Source organism: Symphalangus syndactylus, chromosome 8 (assembly GCF_028878055.3).
Source record: "Symphalangus syndactylus isolate Jambi chromosome 8, NHGRI_mSymSyn1-v2.1_pri, whole genome shotgun sequence".
Taxonomy (NCBI): domain Eukaryota; kingdom Metazoa; phylum Chordata; class Mammalia; order Primates; family Hylobatidae; genus Symphalangus; species Symphalangus syndactylus.
In genome coordinates, this window is record NC_072430.2 from 68576478 (window position 1) to 68593716 (window position 17239).

General features: G+C 39.1%; 1 pseudogene; it reads right to left on the minus strand.

Annotated features, from left to right (window-relative positions):
• Positions 1–9914: 9914 nt before the first annotated feature.
• On the minus strand, positions 9915–16964 carry LOC129488750 (dolichyl-diphosphooligosaccharide--protein glycosyltransferase subunit STT3A-like; annotated as a pseudogene).
• Between the last annotated feature and the right edge of the window lie 275 nt (positions 16965–17239).

Consider the following 17239-nt stretch of genomic DNA (forward strand, 5'->3'; position numbering starts at 1 on the left):
TCTCACACTGTGGGTTACTCCCAGCACCCCACGTTCCTTCAGGAGGAGAGATGACACATTAAGAAGAGGGAGGCATCCTAACTTTGCATCATACACAAAAATTATATAATTATTAGAGACCTAGTTATGAATTATTGATGTATCAAACCATATCTTAAGCCAACAACTATCAGTCATGCCTCTATTTACCTCTCCATCATAAGATTATTTTGGGGTTGCTTAAGAAGCTCTTTGATGGTCAGGGAAACTGCCTAATAAAAGGATGAAGAGGAATGATACAGTTTGAATATTTGTCCTAACCCAAATCTCATGTTGAATTGTAATCCTCATTGTTGGAGGTGGAGCCTGGTGGGAGGTGTTTGGATCATGGGAGCAGATCCCTCATGGCTTGGTGCTGACGTCATGATAGTGAGTGATTTCTCATGACATCTAGTTGTTTCAAAGCGTGTGGCACCTTGCCCCTTTTGCATGCTCCTGCTTTTGTCATGGGACATGGCTGCTCCTCCTTTGCCTTCTGTTATGAATGTCAGCTTCCTGAGGCCTCCCCAGAAGCCGAGCACATGCCAACACCATGCTTCCTGTAAAGCCTGCAGAACAATGAGCAAATTAAACCACTTTCTTTATAAATTACTCAATCTCAGGCATTTCTTTATAGCAGTAGAAGAATGGCTTAATACAGAAAATTGGTATAGAGAAGTGGGACTTTGTTATAAAGATAGCTGAAAATGTGGAAGCAGCTTTGGGACTGGGTAATGGGCAGAGGTTGGAAAAGTTTGGAGGGCTCAGAAGAAGACAGGAAGATAAGGAAAAGTTTCGAACTTCCTAGAGACTGATTAAACGGTTGTAACCAAAATGCTGATAGTGATATGGAAAGTGAAGGCCAGGCTGAGAAAGTCTCAGATGCAAATGAGGAACTTATTGGGAACTAGAGCAAAGGTCATGCATGTTATGCCTTAGCAAAGAACTTGGCTGCATTCTGTTCATGCCCTAGGAATCTGTGAAAATTCGAACTTCAGAATGATGATTTAGGATATCTTGTGGAAGAAATTTCTAAGCAGCAAAGCATTCATGACATGGCCTGGCTGTTGCTAACATCCCATCTCAATGTGGGAGCAAATAAACGACTTTAAGTTGGAATTTATATTTAAATGGGATGCAGAGCATAAAAGTTTGAAAAGTTTGCAAGCTAGCCCTGTGGCAAAGAGAGAAAAAGCTTTTTCAGGAGAAGAATTCAAGCAGGCCATGGAGTAACTATTTGCTAGAGAAATTTGCGTAACTAAAAGCGAGCCAAGTGTTAATATCCAAGGCAGTGGCGAAATAGCCTTGAAGGCATTTCAGAAACCTCCATGGCGGCCCCTCCCATCAAAGGCCCAGAGTACTAGGAGGGAAGAAATGTTTTGTGGACCTGGTGCAGGGCCCTGCTGCCCTGCACGGCCTTGAGACACCACTTCCCATATCCCAGCTGCTCCAGCTCTAAGCAGAGCTCAAGGGGCCTAGGCAGAGCTCTAGCCACTGCTTTGGAGAACGCAAGCAGTAAGTCGTGGCAGCTTCCACATGGTCTTAAGTCTGCAGGTGCACAGAGTGCAAGAGTTAATGAGGCTGGGCCTCCACCTAAATTTCAGAGGATATATGAAAAAATCTGGCTGCCCAAGCAGAAGCCTGCTGTAGGGGTGGTGCCCTCACAGAGAACCTCTACTAAGGCAGTGTGGAGGGAAAACGTGGGGTTGGAGCCCCCCAACAGAGTCCCCAATGGAGCTCTGACTGGTGGTGCTGTGAGAAGGGGGCTACCATTCTCCAGACCCCAAAATAGTATATCCACTAGCAACTTGCACACTGCTCCTGGAAAAGCTGCAGGCATGCAACTCCAACTCGTGAGAACAGCTCTGGGGGCTGAACTCTGCAAAGCCACAGGGGAAGAACAGCCCAGGGCCTTGGAATCCCACGTCTTCACCAGTGTGCCCTGGTTGTGCGACATGGAGTCAAGAATTATTTTGCAGCTTTAAGCTTTAATAAGTGCCCTGCTGGGTTTCAGACTTCTACTGACCCTGTAGCCATTTTCTTTTGGCTGGTTTCTCCCTTTTGGAATGGGAATCTTTAACTACTGCCTATATTGTGTCTTGGAAGTGACTCACTTCTTTTGTTATTTTACAGGCTCATAGGTGGAAGGGACTTGCCTTGTCTCAGATGAAACTTTGGACTTTGGACTTTTGAGTTAGTGCTGCAACAAGTAAAGACTTTGGGGTACTGTTGGGAGGATGTGATTGTATTGTAATCCTCAATATTGTAGGTGGAGCCTGCTGAGAGGTGTTTGAGTCATGGGGGCAGATCCCTCATGACTTGGTGCTTAGTGAGTGAGTTCTCATGAGATCTGGTTGTTTGAAAGTGTGTGACACCTCCCCATCTCTCTCTCTCTCTGTCTCTCTCTCTCTGTCTTTCTCTCTCATTTGCTCCTGCCTTTGCCATGTGATGTTCTGGCACCCCTGTGCCTTCACCATGATTGTAAGCTTCCTGAGAACTCCTCAGAAGCTCAGCAGATGCCAGCATCATGCCTCCTGTAAAGCTTGCAGAACCATAAGCCAACTAACTTCTTTTCTTTATAAATCACCCAGTCCCAGGTATTTCTTTATAGCAATGTAAGAACAGCTTAATAAAAGGGAGTGTTTCATTTTCTATATGAAAATGTGAGAGAAAGACCCATAAGCCTTAACATCTTTGACTACAACAAAAACAAGGTAGAAATTCGGGCAAAACAATGGTAAAATCTTTTGAATTATAAGAGATATCCTCAAGGTACACCATCCTGGTATTTGACATCATCTCATTTAAAAGTCCTTTCTATACTGTACATTATGGAAACAATGTATTATATATATATATACACACACACATATATACACAAACACACACATAATACATACATAATCTTAATTTGGGAAAATCTCACTCTTTTTGGTTGTATCCAGTCTTTCTTCTTCTAACTTGGTGATACCCTGTGAACTTGTGTCTTGAGTGATCTTCCCAGCTCACTCTTGCCAAGAGAGGAATACATTCTGCTTGCTCTTATGATCCCCGGTGGTAGTTCCACTTTTATCTAACACTAATGAACCCTTCAATAAATACACAAAATAAATGATTATTATATAGATAATAGATGATGAATTTTCAGTCATGTTGCATTGACGAGAGCACAGGAAATTTAGGTAAGTTGATTGGTGTTGATGTATATGTTCTAAAAGTGACTTTATCACATGTATAACTAAGAGTCTTGAGAGGATGAATAAACAATCCCCACACTGTTGCTACATGTTCAAAACACTTTTTTTTACTTCTTTGCTCTTTTATAAAGGTAATCCTTCTTGAATTGCAAAGCAGCCCATTGGAATGAATGATGTGGGACAATTTGGCCAAGTTCAAGTTGATAATTCTGGCAGTAAAGGAAAGAATAATTAAATCAATACCACAATTCCAAAAAGATGGAATCTTCCATTGGACTTAAGAGATGATCCTGGATTACTTTCTTCACAAGAAGAGATTAGAAGTACATGCTATTCAAGGTGATATTTATTCTTTCTATTTAAGCTATCAAGAAGACATAAGGGGGAAGGTCATAGTGTCAAACTCTCCCCTCTCCTGCCCCATCAATTTGTGGACTATTTTAACATTCAAAAGGTTTGAAATTAGATCAGAAGATTAAATTTTTCCTTTGGCAGTCTTTTTTATTTTTGATTTCTTGTAAAAGCTTTTTTTCAGAATGTCCATCTTTACACAGTTATGATTATAGCTCTTATGGTAACTTTTAGGGCAAAATCAATAAGACCTCTTAAAATTCTGCAACAAAGACCAGTTTTGTTTTATTTTATTTTACTCTAATAATACAAAGACATTGGGAAAGGATTCAGTGAGAGTAAACTTGCATTGTGTACTTTCAGATATTTCTTAGTCCAACACTGGTGAATATCAATGGCTCTTAAATGGCATCAAACTGATTCAGAGACTAAAGCAGTTATGTGGGAAACATAGGGTAATTATAAAGAGATCTAACAATGTCCTAATAGCCTCAAAATTCTTCCCTAATTCTTAGAGAACAAAGAACATGCTACGTTTTGTTGATGTTCATAGTTTCATATTAAAAATGCAGTCTGGAAAAAAAAAACTCTAAGATGTTTTACTTGGAGTTTCTTATTTGAGGATCACGAATTGCCCCTTAGTATGTGAATTCTCTGAAGAATGCAAGACAGGCCAGGCGCAGTGGCCCACACCTGTAATCCCAGCAGTTTGAGAGGCAGAGGTGAGTGGATCACCTGAGGTCAGGAGTTCAAGACGAGCCTGGCCAGCATGGCGAAACCCTGTCTCTATTAAAAATACAAAAAAATTTAGGTGGGCATGGTGCCAGGAGCCTATAATCCCAGCTACTCAGGAGGCTGAGGGAGGAGAATCCCTCGAACACTGGAAGCAGAGGTTGTAGTGAGCCGAGATCACACCACTGCACTCCACTTCAGCATGGGCAACAGAGCGAGACTCTGTCTCAAAAAAAAAAAAAAAAAAAGAAGGGAAGGTGTGATTTTTTGGCGGGGAATCTGAAAGTTCCACATGAATCTGACATTGTACTTACACAAAATACATATGCAAATTTGAAAGACGATTGTATAATCTCTGAACCTGGGTTAAACACTTATCAATTTACTCATGGGTTTATGCCTTTTATTAGGAAACAGATGTTGAGCGGTACGCTCAGAACTAGTTTCTGTACTCCATCCTAAGATAAAAAGAGAAATGAATCCTGATCAAAACTTTCTAGACAGTGCTTCTTGAATGGTAAACAGAGCAGGTGTGAGCTGGTAGTTCCCATACATGTGGAAAGTGCTGTCATTGAGAGCTTAGTGTGGAAGCCTAGAGGTAGAAATCTGGCAGAGGAGAGAGAAAAGCCTTCAAATTGGAGTCTGCCAAGTATAGAAGAGGAGTAACAAGAAGAAACAACTTGAATTTGGAGGAGGAACATGTGAAAACATGGCCAGTCTCAAGAGTAGGAAGAAGTGGCTGAAGCTCCGAAAAATAGTGTAGGGGGTGACGAAAAAGGTGGGAACAAATATAAGTGAGAACAGTTGACCTTAAGGCAACTCACATTCTTAGTTCAGGGACAACATGAAACAAAAATATAAGAAGATGAGCTCAAATTTGAATATACTATTTTTAGGTAAAGATATGGCATTTGTATTGAAATGACCAGTTAACAGACAGATATACGTATATGGAATTTAGAACAGGAATTTGATTCTGATGTAAATTTTATGACTCTTTGGTTAATTATTTGTCAAAAACAAATCTGTAAAAGGCAATGCTTAGACAAAGTTTATTGAAAATAACACAGTAGTTCTCAAACTTTAGTATGCATTATAATTATCTGAGTTGATTACAAAATGCAGGTTTATAATGGTCACATTCTCTCATTCTGATTCAGTATTTTGGAAGCGAGATCCAAGAATGTATGTTTTAACACATGCTCGAGATGATTCTAAGGTTCACACGTTAAGAAAAAAATATTGAGTAAGAGAAGCAAGGCATAAAAACAACCCAGAAAAATGAAAACTTTTGAATAGCAACAAGCATAGAAATGAAAAAGAGGTGGTATACACTGAGAAGAAACTAGTTAGAAAGAGACGTGTGGATCTTCCTCCTGAGGTGGGAGTACCCCAGTCAAGGCTGCTGTCCCCACTGAGCCAACCACAGCAAGGCATAGGTCGTGGAGAAAAGACTGGACAATGTGGAATAATTACCCACTGGGAATAAAAGGTTAAGGGGAAGCCATGGATTGAATGTGCGTGGCAACTTCTGCCTAGATTTCAGAGGATGTATCAGATAGTTTGGGTGCCCAGGCAGAAGCCTGCCACAGGAACAAACTTCACAGAAAGCCTCTCCTAAGGCAGTACCTAGTAGACCCTTGGAAGCAGGTCTTCTTCCCTTCAGACCCGAGAATTATAGAGCCAACAGTAGCATGCAACCCCAGCCTGGAAAAGCGATGGGCATTCAACTCCTACTAATGCTAGCAACCACATGGACTGCACCCAGCAGAGGGGCTGCCTCTGGCCTTGGGAGCCCACTCCTTATACCAGTGTGCCCAAGATGTAGGATATGGTGTTAATGGTGGTTATTTTAGAACTTTAAGATTTAATGCCTATCTTTCTGGGTTTCAACTTATGTGGGGCCTGTTTCCAGTTTCCTTTGGCCTATTTCTCCCTTTTAGAATCATATCTTGGAAGTAAACAATATGATTTTGATTTTACAGGCTCATAGCTCTAAGGAACTTTACTTGAGTCTTAGGACTTTGGACTTTGAAATTTTGAATTGATGCTGGAGCATGTTAAGATTTTGGGGACCACTGGAGACTACTGAGATGAAATGATTGTATTTTGTATGTGAGAAACAGATGAGATTTAGGGTATCAGCGGCAGAATGCTATGCTTTGGATATTTGACTCTCCAAATGTTGAAATCTGATCTCAATATTGGGGATGGGTGCCTAATGGGAGGTGTTTAGGTCATGGGGCAGATGCCTCATGAATGGCTTCATGCAGTTCTTGTGGTAATGAGTGAATTCACTCTCTATTAGTTCTCATGAGAACTTCTTGTTAAAAAGAAGCTGGCACCTGCCTTCCCTCTCTCTCTCACTTCCTCTCTTGCCATGTGATCTGCACGTGTTGGCTCTCCTTTACCTTTCACCATGAGTGGAAGTGCTTAAAAGCCTCACCAGAAGCAGACGCTGGTGCCATGATGTTTGTACAGTCAGCAGAACCATGAGCCAAAACACTAATAAATAAATACCCAGCCTCAGGTATTTCTTTATTACAACACCAATGTACTAAGACAAGGCTGGAAGAATTTGGAGGACCAGGATAGAAAAAGCCTAGATTGCTGTGAATAGAGCATGAAGGGTGATTCTGCTGTGGGCTCAGAAGAGAAGAACTGTAGAGAAAGTCTGAAATGTCTCAGAGATTAAATAATGTGTCATGATCAGAATGTTAGTAGACGTATGGATAGTAAAGGCCATTTTGATGAAGTCTCAGATGGAAAGGAGAAAGAAGTATTGGAGATTTGAGTTATGGCCATTCTTTTTATAATGTTGCAAATAACTTGGCTGAATTTGTCCCTGGCCAAGGGCTTTATAGAAGGCAGAATTTAAGAGCAATGAAGTAAGATATCTGGTGGCAGAAGAAATTTCTAAGTAAAATACGGAAAGACCATGTGACTACTTTTAACCTAACAGAGTAAGATGCAAGTAGAGAGAAATTATTTAAAGATGAAGTTCACAACTAAAAAGGAAGAAGAATGGAAAAATTTGGAGAATTCACAGCCTTACCGCCTTACCATGTAAAGAGTGAAAAAGGTGTCTTTAGGAAAGCAAACCAAGGTTGTGGCCAAGAGACCATTTTCTAAAGAGATTAATATGGATTAAAAGGATCCAGGTGTTATTCACAAAGAGAATGGGAGGATGACCCTCAAGGTATTTCAGAGATCCTTGAGGCAAGCTAGGACCTTGAGGGCAAGGTTTCCAGGCAGGCACAAAAAAGACTTCAGCATTCACTGCCCTTAGCCACCTCAAGTCTCTGCTCCCTGCATTCCAGTGCAGTGTTCATTGACTTCTCTACCTTTGGTTCAAGTTGTCCCATGTGTGGCTTATGCTGCTGCTCCAGAGGACACAAAGGGTAAGCCTTGGTGATATGCATATGGTGCTGACTCCAAAGACGTGGAGTGTATGAGCTGTAAGGCCATGTGACTTGCACCAAGATTTTAAGTGATGTAGCAGACACTCTTGACATCAAGGCAGAGACTTGTTGCTGGGGTGGAGCCACCACAGAGACCCCCTAGTAGGGTAATGCTGAGTACCAATATGGAGTCAGGGTGGCTACAGAGAGTCTACACTATAGCAATACCTAGTGGAGCTGAGAGAAAATGGCCACCCAGAGATCCCAGAACTGTAGGGCCACTAGTATCCAACTCAAGCCTGGGAAACTCCAATTTTTGAGAGCTGTGGCGTGAACTGAGCCCAGCAAAGTCATAGGGGCAGGGCTGGCTGAGACACTGGAGACCCAGTCCCGGCTCCGTTATGCCAAAGATATGGAACATGGAGTCAAAGGAGATCATTCTCCAGCTTTAAGACTTCATGTTGTTTTTTCTGTGGTGTTTTGGACTTACTTGAGACCAGTTACTTCTTTCTTCTTGCCTATTTCTTACTTTTGGAATGGGAATGTCTATCCTATGCCTGTCCCACCATTGCATTTTTAAAGCATGTCACTTGTTAGTTTTACAGGCTTACTGCTGGAGAGGAATTAGTCTTAGGATGAGTCATGTTCTCTCACCCATATCTTACTTAAATGAGACATTGGTCTTTGGTGTTTTGAATTGATGCTGGAACAAGTCAAGGCTTTGAGGACTATTGGGATAGAATGAATATATGTTGCATTGGGAAAATAATATAAATTTTTGGTGGCAATAGGCAAAATTGGTTTGATCGTGTCTCTTATAATTAATGTGTTATAAAATTAATCCCCAATGCAACAGTGTTGAGAGATGAGACCGTTAACAGGTGATTAGGCCCTGAGGGCTCTGCTCTCATAAATGAGTTAATGTCATTATGGCAGAAGTGGATTTGTTATTGAGGGAATGGGTTACTGATAAAATAGATGACTTCAGCCCCCTTCCTCTCTCTCTGACCCTTCCACCTTCCACCATGGGACGATGCAACAAGAAGGCTCTCACAAGATCTGACCTCTCAATCTTGGACTTCCCACCTTCCAGAACTGTAAGAAATAAATCTCCAGCTTTCTTTAATCAACTATTCAGCCTGTGGTATTATGTTATAGCAACACAAAATGAACTAAAGCCAGGAGTATTGTAAGGAACTTAAGGAAAGTTTTGAGTTCTAACTTCCCAGTAAGCACAATATTGAACTTTACCTTCAGGAAATTAGAAAATGGCATTCATTTAGCATCTTTCTTTTAACCGAAGTGAATATTGTAAGGGTTTGTTTGTAACAAATTCTTTATTCTTTTTTTTGTTTCCAAAACTGTCTTCATTTTGCCCTTCCTTTCAAATTACACTTTTGCTGGAATATAGAATTCTGGGTTCATGAATAATTTTCACCTCAATACTTTCAAGTTTTACCCCATTTTCTGTGGTTTTTCTTGTTGATAGTGAGAAATCTTGAATGCCAAATTACTAACTTTTAGGTAACCATTTTAACTTTTAAGATTTTTTTAATTTATTCTTGATTTCCTAAAATTTTTCTATTACATATTCGGAAATTGATCTAATTATATTTGTTGTTATTATTTTATTCTGATTGTTACTTAAAATGCACTATTCATGTAGTACTTGCATTTCTCTTCGACGTCTGAAAATTAGCTAATATTATATTAAATATTTATTCCCTGCCACTGTCTACTTCTCTATATTCTGGAACAGAGATTACAGGAGATCAGTGCCTGAAGTTTTAGTGTAAACTATCTCAATAAATCTTGTGAGAATCTTAAATGCTTGCACATATGTTTTCCATCTTTCATTGCGCTGCTGTGTGGTAAGTGAAGTGTTCAGTGCTATCTTCCAAGGCACTGTTTATCCTGTCTATTAATTACTTTCTGTTTTGATATTATTATTTCTCATATTTTGATTAGATTATTTTTATTTTTTATTCCTCCCTTTAATTGACCACAGTAAAGCCATGACATTTTATTGGTAACCTGCTTAGAATTGTAAAAATTATTGTATTTGGCCCATCCAAATAAAATATTGCCTAGGACAAAAGTTGCATACAATTCTAATCTCATCTAGATCTGTTCTTATAAAAGGCATATAAAAAAATCTTCAGCATCCTAAATATGATGCACTAAGTGTGAAGCATATCAGAGCTGGACATGACATTTATGTCCTTGATGGGCCTGGATTATCCAGATCCTTTACCTTGTCTTTTTTCTAACCAGCCAATGTTCTGTGATATATGCTTTCTCCAGGACATAAAGCTCAAAGTAAGCCTTTATTCCCAATCTCAGCATTCCCAACATGGTCAAAGCTTGATGGATGGTTGGCTTTTGTGTAAACCAGTCCAGAATGGTAGTAACACATCTTGTACATGAGGCAGTTGAGCAGCACTGGAGAACCCTCATGGCCCACACAGAATTCCCCAATTGGAGTATAATAGTCATTCTCCTTGATATGTTTTCTTGTGTTTGTGCTACCTCCAATCTGGACCACCCAAAGAAACTTGTTGATATCATCATAGCAATACTCAGTGAAGTCTCCAAAAATGAACAGCACGTAGCTGACCTCATGCTTTCTCATGATCTCATAGGGTTTTCCTCTGTGGATATCATTGCCTGAACTACTCAGTAAATATTGGTATTATTTCATGCGTTATTGTCCACAAAAATTGTCCAGTTCACCTTAGTTATAATCTGGTAGCTATGATCCCAACATAATATGACCTTTGCATCCTCTGGAGTATTGTGACAAAGCCAACAATATGCTTCTCAGTAGTCATCAGAAATTTTGCTACTGCCATATCCACCCCAGGCATATAGCATGAAGGAAGAAGAAGAGAAGGCCTTACTGGTCACCCAGGAGTGAGTAAAAAGTGTAAGGGATGAGAAAGAAAGCCAAAATGGACCAAGGCCATTTTAGCATTAATATCATCCCACTTACTGCTTCATTCTAAATCAGGTAGGTAGAATCCTGCTGCTTTTCTTGCCTGGATGACTTATGTCCAGTCTCTTCCTATATGTGGACAATATTTGGGAGACTCCAGTGCTGGAAAGAATACGCAACAGGTGCCAATACTAGCATTAGATGCACCATTACAGCTTAAAAGTGCACACTGGCCACACCATACATGATATTAAACCTCTGAGCATCAAACAAGTTGCTAAAGCAGAATAGAGGCCAAAACTAGAAATACCATTTGACCCAGCCATCCCATTACTGGGTATATACCCAAAGGACTATAAATCATGCTGCTATAAAGACACATGCACACGTATGTTTATTGCAGCACTATTCACAATAGCAAAGTCTTGGAACCAACCCAAATGTCCAACAACAATAGACTGGATTAAGAAAATGTGGCACATATACACCATGGAATACTATGCAGCCATAAAAATGATGAGTTCATGTCCTTTGTAGGGACATGGATGAAACTGGAAACCATCATTCTCAGTAAACAAACTCAAGGAAAAAAACCAAACACCGCATGTTCTCACTCATAGGTGGGAATTGAACAATGAGAACACATGGACACAGGAAAGGGAACATCACACTCTGGGGACTGTTGTGGCCTGGGGGGAGGGGGGAGGGACAGCATTAAGAGATATACCTAATGCTAAATGACTAGTTAATGGGTGCAGCACACCAACATGGCACATGGATACATATGTAACAAACCTGCACATTGTGCACATGTACCCTAAAACTTAAAGTATAATAATAATAAAAAAAGAAAAAAAAAGAAACATAAGGACAAGGAAATGCACGTCAAAATAGTATGAGGATCAAGTCATGGCTGATGCTCAGACACAGAAGCAATGATGGGGTGTTGATCTTAGCATAAGAAGGATACAGCAGTGAGTAGAAATGCCCTGTCCAAGGAGGGATTTTTTTCTGTCAGCATGAAGAGAACTCCCATAGTGAGAAGGATAAGGCCTACTAGAGAGAGGACACTGGAAAAGAACTTCAATTTGCTGTGGATTCAACTTGTTGCACAGGTAATCCAGAAAGACATGGATATGGCCAAGACCAAAAACCCCAATGGTTTCCATGCACTCTGATGAAAAGACGGGCTGGAAAGCCACAGAACAGGTCTGCATAGAAAGAATAGTGCCCAGGCAGTAAACAGTACAGCAGGCCATGTAGATCCAGTGGGAGAAACAGCCTGTGAGCATCAGCACCAGTAGATGGAGAGGGATCAAGTTGATCAGGAACACAACACCTCACCATGAAGAGTCCATACAGAAACAAGCAAGGGCACACTTAGCCTCCCAATAGATGCAACCAGTCTTTACTGCCTTGATCCACATATTGTAGGTGAGTAGGATCCAAAAGATGGCAATCCCTTCATTATCATATGAGCCAGTCACAGATTGGAAGATATATTTTGGAACCATAGCAAACACAGCAACCAAAAGAAGCCCAATGCCTGCATCCTTGAGCTCTTTTGTAAGGTGGCAATGTCAATAATGATGAAGGAGGATTCACGCAGACATTCTGAATGTCCATGGTGATGGGGAAAAACTGGAGTATGTGGTAGATTGCAGCAGGGGTGATAATTAAGCCTGGGTAAATTGTTCCTCCAGTGATTGATCCCAGTGATAACTAGGCTGTCTCGTCACATAAGCTATAGAATTTATAAAACTCTTCCTTAGCCAGAAACCTGGTAGTCTGATAATTAAAGTGTGGATTAACCCCATAGAAAACATTTTAAAATCTCAGGACAGCAAAGAGACAGCTGGAGAAAGATAACATAGTGGCCATTGACATAATAAGCTTCAGAAGCTTTCTCATAGGACAACCACAAAAATCCATCCAGCCTCAGGCATCTTGACGTCAATGGGTGGCAACAGACAACACTCAGCTGGCCAGAATCCCTAAGCAATCCCCTAGGCTCCCTCAGCGATCTATTCGCTGGTGCACTCAACCCTGGCAACCTGATTATTTTTAATATTCATATTTTATATATGTAACTTATTATTTAATACTTTCTTGTTCATTTCTGAATGGTATGTTTTAATCTCTTGAGTATACAAACTAAATTTATTATAAAATATTTGTCAAATTATTTCATACAATCAACATCATCAAGAGGCAATTCCTGTCCTGTATTTAGTTGGTTGTATTTTTACTTTTAAAAATTAACTTATTTTTTAATTGAGAAAATTTTTATATATTTATCCTGCACAACATGTTGTTTTGAAATATGTATACATTGTAAAACAGCTACATTGAGCTAATTAACATATTTTCTCAAACACTTATTTTTCATGGCAAGAACACTTAGAATGTTGGTTGTATTTCTTAGCTTTAGATTTCTTCATGCATTTTAGAATTGTGGGTCACAGGCTTATTTGAGGGGAACATATTTTTTGCTTTGCATTGCTTTATTTTTCTTTAATTCCCTTGGCTCCCTCCTCCCTGACAAGAAGTTATGAGGCTATTTTATAATCAAGGGTTGTGCCTCCTGCCTGGTAGGGATACGAAGGATTTACAAGACTGGTTAGTGAGCCTCAGGCAGCCCTGTCCTGAGGCTATGCCAGTATCCTCAGGCTTACATTGCCTGGAAACCCCACAAAAATTCTAGCCTCAGGCACCAGTTGTCAGTATATTTTCACCCTAATTTTATTAATCATAAGCTCCTAGATTTAAGCAGTGAGGCCAACTTTATTTCTCCATTTTACACGGATCTGTAGTCCTTCCCACCCCCTAGGAGATGAAGTTGTAGCTTCTATTGCCTGCTTTGGAATATGGTACTTCAGCTCCATTAACCACTTCAGCCTTCTATTTTTGTCTCTGGTCTATGAAAATGTTTATCTTGTCAAGTCTCTTTGATTATTTATTTTTATACTGTATCCATCTTTGCCAAATTTGTAGAGCAGAAGGGGTTACATTAAAGAAGAAACAGAGCATGCCATTTTTACTGGTGTGTCTGGGTTCATTTGTAACTCACATTCCATTAGTGATTTGTCAGTGTAATTCATAAAGGAAATCCAACCACTTTGAAGTAAAAATGACTATGGAGTATCTAGTAATTTAAAAATATAGATGATAATCAATTACTAAAATTCTTTCTGCTCTGTTTCAAGAGGTGCTTAGCATTTAAAGAGTTATTTAAAACTGCAATTCAATCAACTAGTTAAGGATATTGGAATGGTTCCTCCTCATCAGCTATCACCGAGAAGAGCCTCAGTGTCTACACTTTAGTGTTGGTTGAGTAATCTTTATACCCTTTTCTGCAAGAGTGAAACAATTTACACTGAATATCAGGTTGTTGAATCTTTGTATCTTTGCTTGTACATTAACATGCACCTGAGTGAAGGTCTGAAGTACTCTGTTTTTAAGCCCGAAAATGTTGTGTTTTATTGAGCTTTAAGCTGAAGGTCTTATTTTTAAAAATTATACCTACAAGAAAACAATCATTTCCTCTTATAAGAAGCACTACATTAATCTAAATTGAGACATAGACTGTATATTTTACCATATGATATGCTTTTACCATGTTTGCCATATTATAAAGTCTGCCTAGACAGATTAACATTTTTATTCAAGTGAACTAAGAATATATGTATCAATTAATTCACTCTACTGGACCTCAGCTGAGAAATATCCTTAGTATGCTTCAAGTCATTGACCATAGGTGGGGAATCTTCTGTATTCAGATATCCAGCAGGGTCCCTCTCCCTTTACATTTCAATCTAAGATTCCAAAGTGATGAATTTTACTTGGCTTGCCTCTTAATTATTTTACTCCATGATCTGATTGAAGACTTTGAGCCCTATTCTGGAACAATTCTTCTTTCTTGTTTTGCACAGATCAGATCTTCCTCCAGTGTTCAAGCCGTATTTACTTTCTGTACACTGACTCAGCGGTCTCCACTATAGACACCACTTTCTTATGGCTTTTGCTTACGTCTCTTATCTTCATCAATTACTGGCCTCTTCTGTTTCCCTCCATCATGCCAGCACTGAATGAAGGCCATAAAACTTTAGATGGGAATTTGAGGTATTATAGTTTACTTGGAAGTTGACCAAAGGAAGCACCATTAGGGGATTTAGAAATTGAAATGCAAAAGAGGATAAAGCCAGAAGAGGGTATGCTATTACAAGGTTAGTACTATGGACAACTGGGGCTCACTTCTACTGCAGACCTCTGAAATCCGGAATAATATATGCCTCAGAGTTATCCCCTTCCTTTTCCAGGGGAATGTCGGGTCTAGTATTTATCCTCTAATTCCCATTTGTCATTTCAAAAGGCTGCTCCCTAAGAGCACTAACCTTTTTAGGGCATTAACTTACACATGGGTGAAAGAAAGCCTTCAGGCAGAAATTTGCCATAGACAAGGTTGTCAGGTACTAGACAGTGAATGTTCAGAAAGTATGGAGGAAGTTCTAGTAGTAGCTGATGAAAGGCTCAATTCACTGGACTCATCCTCAATATCCATGTTTATTCTCCCACATGATCCCATGGTTCATTGAATAAGGGGCATGGAATTGACCTAGAAAAAAAAAAAACCATTAGATTCTCTTTCTAGGCATTTCTCATTGGAACTGAAAAAGCTATTTGGTCTCATCTACTCAGGTAAGTTTGGGGGCTGAGAGGTAGCACTGTATGCAGCAAGAAAAGCATCAATAATTCCTGACTTCAGATAGAGAAATAAGCCAAATATACATAGAGAGACAAATTGGAGATGTTTGTTTACTAATGACATTCTAATGGCTTGTTCATATTCTGGGGATGTCTGTCTGTATTGCCTATCCTTGGGTTTCATGGATTATACCTGAGTTTTATAAGTTCATCCTTCACACTTAAATTTCAAGCATAAATTCTATACTCTGAATGAACTTAGCAAATGGATTTCCTTCTAGACCCATTTAAAGAGGATGCACAAGAATACTGGTATATGGATAAAAAAACATAGGAGGTTGACAGCCTCCACATTTTATCAAAGTCAGACCAAATTGGAGTGAGGAAGATGAAGTATATTACCAGATATATAGAGAAAAAAAATACTATGAGGCACCTTATTTTATCTGAGTCAAGCACATTTTCATTTTAACATTTTTTTATTATGGTGAAATATACAAAGCATAAAATTTACCCTTTAACCATTTTTAAGTGTACAGTTCAGTAGCATTAAGTGCATTCGCCTTGCTGTGCAGCCATCACTATTATCTATCTCCAAAACTCCTTTTATCTTTCCAAGCTGAAACTCTGTACCCAGTAACAATAATTCCCTCTTTCTCCATTCTACAGCCCCAGGCAAACACCATATTATTTTCTGTCTCTATGATTTTGACCAGTCTAGGTACTCACACTATTAATGCTCACATGTGTGAAAGAAAGCCCGTAGGCAGTAAGTGGAAGCATACAGTGTTTGTCCTTTTGTGACTGGCTTATTTCACTTAGTATAATATCTTCAAGGTTCTTTCATGCTGTAGTATGTGTTGGGATTAAATTTCTTCTTATGCTGAGTAATATTCCACTGTATGTATATGCCACATTTTGTTTATGCATTCTTCCATCAATGAACACTTAAGTTGCTTCCTCCTTTTGGCTGTTATAAATAATGCTGCTATGAATGTGGATATACAAATATCTTTTTGAGTCTTTGATTTCAATTTCTTGGATATATATCCTGAAGTGAATTACTGAGTCATATAGTAACTCTATTTTCAATTTTTTGAAATTGCCATACTCTTTTCTGTAGCACCTGCACCATTTTACATTAGCACCAGTGATGTATAAGGGCTCCAATTTCTGCATAGTCTTTCCAACTGAGTCAAATAACTTTTAAAAAAGATTTATAGTATCTTCATCCAAGAGAGGTTTAGAATTACACATTCTTATTTTTCTGGTCACAGTTGTTGCTAAGAACTGCTCCCTAGTAGAATTAACTTTCTTAGGGCATTAACTGACACATGTGTGAAAGAAAGCCCCTTGGCAGAAATTTGAAGTAGTTATACTTAAAAACTTGTTTTTAATATTCTTTCTTAGATAAAAATTTTAAATTTACATGCAGTTGTAAGGACAAAAAAGTGACATCTCATATACCCTTTATCCAGTTACCCCTAATAGTAATATATTGCAAAACTATAGTATGATAGCCCAAAAAGATATTGACACGGATATATATACTCAAAACACACAACGGTGAAATTACCAGGCTCCTTTAATGTTGTCCTTTCGTACCCAAGCTCCTTCCCCTGCCATCCCAATCCCCTCTTTTACCCCTGGCAGCCACTTGTATGTTCTCCATTTCTATAATTTTGTCATTTCAAAAATATTACATAAGTGGGATCATCCAGTATGTTCCATTTAGGGATTGGATTTTTTCATTCAGCATAGTTCTCTGGAGATTTAACCAGGTTGTTGTACCTAAATAATATGTTCCTTTATATCACAGAGTAGTATTCCACAGCATGAATCTTTGTAATATTCACATGGCTAACATAATATGTTTAGCCATTTAACTATTAAAAGATATC